Below are 6000 nucleotides of genomic sequence, written 5' to 3'. Positions count from 1 at the left end.
AGGTCACTGCAGGAACAGGATACCTGACCAGGGCTGTCCAGAGAGGGGGGCAAGTGGGGCAATTTGCCCCAGGCCCCGCAGGGGCCCCCACGAGAATATAGTATTCTATAGTATTGCAACTTTTTTTTAAATGGAAGGGGCCCCTGAAATTGCTTTGCCCCAGGCTCCCTGAATCCTCTGGGTGGCCCTGTACCTGACTAGATCTGGCTGTCAATCTTACGTTCCTACATGATTTCCAGGGCACTTTTCAAACTGGTGAGGGGAGCGTAAAAGAGATGTGGGCAGGGGGTGGGTTTGAGCCAGTATTTTACACCTCAATTCTCTCTCAGCAAGAGGCTCTAATATTCCAAGCCATAGATGGGCTATTTCTTAGTGCAGAATACATAGGCTGCTGCATCCAGAGAGGCCTGGATCAGCTTTTGCACTGCTAATGTCTCTCTCATTACTTGAAGTGCTTAGGGATAATTCTAGTATGAAAGGTGTCCTGTCCTGCCACCTGGTGGCAGAGGGCACATCCTGCTACGTGACGTTGGAAGGCATGTACAGAAATATGGAGGATCGAGATAATGGCATCCAGGGCCGGCTCCAGACCCCAGCGCGCTAAGCGCGCGCTTGGGGCAGCATTTTGCCGGCAGGGCGGCAGGCAGCTCCGGCGGACCTTCCGCAGTCATGCCTGCGGGAGGTCCGCCGGAGCCGCGGGACCAGCGGAACCTCCGCAGGCACGTCTGCAAGAGGTCCCTCGGAGCCGCGGGACCGGCGACCACCAGAGCGCGCCCTGCGGCGCGCCACCCTGCTTGGGGCGGCGGGATTCCTAGAGCCGCCCCTGATGGCATCTAAGATCAGATTCACCTCCTTACATCAACAGATTAACCAGCATCCTCACAGTCCTGGCAATGTCTTGGATACTGCCCAGCAACATCCCCACGTAAGTCCAGGGAAATCTGCTCATCAAAGCTGTTCTTGAATGGGTTCTCTCTGGAGCAGGATCCATTCTCTGCTGCTCCAACATCTCCAGTGGCTGAGAGTTAGATGTCACCACCCTTAGTGCAGCGTTCACATCAGCTGGCGACAGAGCATGAGTCCCTTATTAATTTACACCTTCCTAGCTTTAATTTAACAGACTATCATTACTAGTGTACCAGCGAAAATAAAACATTGTGCTTTTTTAGCTTCTCAGTGCTCCTCAATGTCCCTGTGAGGTAGGTACAGTTAGTACTATTGCCCCTGGCTTTTTGGTGGGGGAGCTGAAGCAGAGATGAAATGACACAGCCAGCTCACAGAGGGAGTCAGTGTTAAGTCTGGTATTAGAAGTCTTGAGTTCCTGGACCCCAGTGCTGTGTTCAGGCCAGTAGCCTACACATCAGTAAAATCATGAGGGAGACTGAACAACTACATCTCGAATGGGAGACTGGTATGCCCCAAGAGGCCCAACATGCACCTCACAGTAGGACTGTTGCTTTCTCTTCCAGAATAAGAGCAAAAGATTGAGGGGCTAATTTTACACACACATGAGGATAGTGATCTGGGAATACCATAACATGCCTAGCGCAGGCCACGGGGTGGCAGCAAAAGCACATTGTACATGAAAGCTGGAGCCTAGCCCTTTCCCTCACAGCAATGTCTTTCCCGGAAAGCACTGACACATTCATCCCACCTCAGTGGAGTTACATGGGACTGAATTCAGCTTCATGTTTTCCTCAGGCTCCAGCCCAGGAATATGCAGGGCTAAGTGATGAGCTGCTGAATAACTGCGCAAACGGGAACAAGAACTGGGCCTTGACGATTGAGGAGCCAGGAAGTAAATGAATCTTGCTCGCTCAACAAGCACATGGTGGTGCAGAGAGAGGCCGGCTCCTGGTAACTTGGAGATCAGCTGAGGCCGACCTGTTAGGAAGACAGCCAGGCCTGTCGCACAGTTAAAGTGAAAGCAAAACATTGTAGAAAGCAAAACAAGTTTAAAACCTCTTTTGTCATGTGTGCGTGGGGGCATTCTGAACACTGTGCCGACTGCAGCAGGCAGGCTCTGCATGTTAAATTCCCCCGGGATCTTCCCACTGATTCAGCTGAGTCATGAGTCCAGAGTTGCCATGAACCTCCAGTCCTGAGAGCGGGGCGGGGGGGAAGTTGGCAGCTCAGTGATAGACCATGAGATTTCCCCATTGCCCCTCACTCTGCAAGGTCCCAAAATGCTTAACAATCCATAGCTAGAGACCATCTGACTCCCCGTTGCAGAGAGCTCCCTCCGGGGGGGGAGGGGGGTTTAAACTGCACAGCAACACCGCACGCATTAGAAGGAGGAGTGAAGAATACTGCGTTCAAATGGCACTTCTGGGGATGGCATGGGGAATTCAGGGAAGCAGAACAGGATTGCCCAGACTGGAAACTGGGCACAATACCAGGTTAACATCCCCCACTCATGACAAGCACCCTGGGATCTTTAACGACAAAGGGTCAGGACCTCCATTTTATCTAGAATATAGCGTCATCCCCTTGTTTATAACACCACGAATTCCTAGAACAGGACAGCAAGTCAGCAAGTATCCCACCCACCCTGTTCCATTCCTTCGTGCTCTAACAGCTGTCACTGAACTGTAAGTGTTAGGCTGTACATTTGACACCATTAACCATCAGGGTTGGAAAGAGGAGTTGTGGATCTCTCTGCCCAGGGAAGTTAGAAGCCGCTGGTGCTTTTCAGTTCACTCTCTTGTTCCTTGGGAGGGGATACATCATTTCTTCCAGGAGGTGTTCCTGTGATATTATCATTGCTGAATGTTCCTCACACCGCACATACCTGAGAATATTTAGAACTACTTCTGGGTGCAGATACGGTAACTGAAGAGGTGCTGAGAGAACGCTGCACTATTCCCATGTGCAGCAAACTCTGTGATCTGGGGCTTTTTCTCTTAGTTTTAGGACAGTCATCTAACAAGACTCTTTTCCTTTCAGTGCATTTGAAGCACACAACAGGACACATCCACTATCAAATCAAACCAGCACAAGCACCGAAGTTCCCAGAAATTAGCTGGAAGTCACTGGTGGCAGAAGAGGGCTTTTTCAGTTATGTTGCAATCTGCAGAGCAAGAAAAGGCTGCACATGGGTAGTGCTGAGCTCAGCCTCCGGAGGCTCATACCCTTAGCCCTGAAGGTGCTGGGTTCAACCTGCAGTGGCACCCACCAAGCAGTCATTACACATTCATTCATCGGCGACATGTTTACAGCATCTGCATGAACAGAAAGAACTCGGTGTTGTGACATAATTTGTCCATGAACTTGCAGAGAGAATTTGGAGGCTGCACACCCCCCGCACAGCACCCTGACGATGAGACCATGGAGGCCTCTCTGGGCCAAGTACTGCATGACAATAATGGCATCAGCCTGGCTCCAGGATACCTCTGCTCATTCACTGTATTGTTTCTTTACCATTCTAGAGCCGGTTCTGGTGCAGTGCTGCCAGCTTAAGTGTTCAGTGATATTTTTAACAAACTAGAACTCACTCACTAGAAGATTCAATTAATTGTATTACTGTAGCACCAGGGAGCCCTCCAGGACTCTATTGTGCCCCCGGCTCAGGGCACACACACACAGCGGGGGGGAGCTGAGAACTAACAGGCTCAGTGCATGAAGGAGCCATGTCATTGTCCCCACTTTGACTCGCTGAGAGGTGGCTGCAGCTACAGGGTCCCCCTTCCACCATGACTGTCAGTGAGAGGCCCAGGAAAGCCCAGGGCCTGGAGGGTGGATGAGCTGGGATGATCCATGGTCCCCTAGTACAGTGTCTCTCAAACCTTTTTACTGGGGACCCCTTTCACATAGCAAGCCTCTGAGTGCGACCCCCCCTTACAAATTAAAAACACTTTTTCTATATTTAACACCATTATAAATGCTGGAGGCAAAGTGGGGTTTGGGGTGGAGGCTGACAGTTCACGACCCCCCATGTAATAACCTCATGACCCCCTGAGGGGTCCCGACCCCCAGTTTGAGAACCCCTGGTCTAGTGGGACCAAGGGTCAAGCCCTCCCAGAGAGATCCAGGCTGCAACCCCCCACAGCCTGAGGTAAAATTGGTCCTTTCCCTCCTCCCTGCCAGGGAGCCGCTGGGCGGGGCGGGGCTGGGCTGGGCTGCCTGAGGTAACTTCTGAGGCGAGGCAGCAGCGAGGTTTCCCTGCTCCCGCTCCCAGTGTCTGACCGACTGGCTCGCTGCTCACGCTGCACAAAGGCCCAGTGGCACACACCCACCGCTGTAATTAGGTGTTTACACACAAACTGTGGCAGTCAGTTTCCAATTACAGCCTCCTAAACGCTGTAATTAGCGGAGGAGCCGGCAGGGCCCAGTCTCACACTGCGCTTTCTAGGCTTAAAACCACAAAGCCTCGGCATTCCCGGCTGTCGGTTGTGTTTATGAGACACTGAGGCAGGCTGCCGGCTCCAAGCCAGGTACCTGCTGTTGAACAAAACACAAACCCAGCAGGACGGGGGCATCTGGGCAGACGGGTGGGGGGGTTTCAAGGAGACACCCGTTACTTCACCCAGAGCAGCCCCTGTACGTACCTCGCCCTGACCCTGCATCGGGACTGCTCCACCTCAGGCTTTGCTTGGATTTCTTAGGATACCAGGACTCAGTAGTTCTGGGGATCTCCCTGGAAGCAGATGCTGTACCCACAATACGGAGTGGAGGGCAAGGAGGCCAGCCAGGCCGCAAAGATGACAGTTCTGAGTCACTGGACAGCTCTAGTACAGGAAGGGATTATTTTTCTTATTTAAAAAGAAAACCAAGACATGTATTTGGTGCCAGGCTTTTTCAGATGGCACAGAGAAGCCCAGGGAAGGAGCAGAGAAGCATCTACGCCATTGGGGTATATCCCTTTGTGGGGAGGCATAAGCCCACCCTCACCTGTTTGACATGGCAACTCCACACAGTCTTACTGGATTTTACCTAGCTGGAGATGCCCGGCTCTGAGTACCAGCCGAGTTTGGTCAACAGGGGAGAGCCTAGAGATAAACACATTCCTGGAGCCATGACTCAGCAGGCAGCTGGGAAACAGAAAGTGTCAAGCAGAGATGATACTCCAGTCACAAGCAGCTCAGAATATCCTTTGGCCAGAGGCTGATGTGTTCTGGCTTGTCCTGCTCAGGACAGCAGCCTCTTTTCTAGTAAGGTCAGTGACTGGTTACTCTTGGGGAAATGCACAGTGACTCTGAAATGATGAACCCAGAGTATCTGCTACAACACTGTTCTAAGTGAAAGAACCCTCTTCCCACAACAAGAGAAAGGGATTTTTTTAAACAGGAAAAAGTCAAGTCCATGGCTGAACAGGCGACTCATTAACAACAAGCATCTCTGGCTGGATTTCAAAAGCGATCCTGCAGCTACTCCAAGGAACTGGAAGAGACCCTTACTGCAAAGCATGTTATGGGGGGTGGGGGATTTATAATGCTTCAGCCAATTTGAAGCTGCATTAAAAGCTGCCAGACTCAAGCTTTTGTACCTTCCGCTCAAAATGGATTCACCATGTTATGTGTGCAAATCGGTTTGTAGACCCTGAACTTCAAAAGTACCTGGGTTTGACTGACCCCAGTCCCCCTGTGGTTGCCTTTCACTAATTCATAGAGTTTAAGGCCAGATGGGACTGTGATCACGTCACCTCTCAGTCTTCTGTTTGATGAGATAAACCAACTGAGCTCTTTAAGTCTCTCACTGCAAGGCATTTTGTTTAAATGGGCCCAGTTTACCAAACAATCCAAATCACTCTGTATGACTGCCCTGTCCTCATCAGTATTTATCACTCTGCTGATCTTTGTGTCATCCACAAATTTTATCAGCAGTGATTTTATATTTACTTCCAGATAATTGATGAAAATATTGAATAGCGTTGGGCCTAGTACCAAATCCTGCAGAACCCCACTAGGAACACACCCATTTGATGATGATTCTCCTTCGACAACTACTCTTTGAGATCTATCAGTTAGCCAGTTTTTAATCCATTTATCATGTGCTTCACCA

The sequence above is a fragment of the Mauremys mutica genome, chromosome 24 (genome assembly GCF_020497125.1).
Source record: "Mauremys mutica isolate MM-2020 ecotype Southern chromosome 24, ASM2049712v1, whole genome shotgun sequence".
Taxonomy (NCBI): Eukaryota; Metazoa; Chordata; order Testudines; family Geoemydidae; genus Mauremys; species Mauremys mutica.
This window is presented reverse-complemented; position numbering follows the sequence as displayed.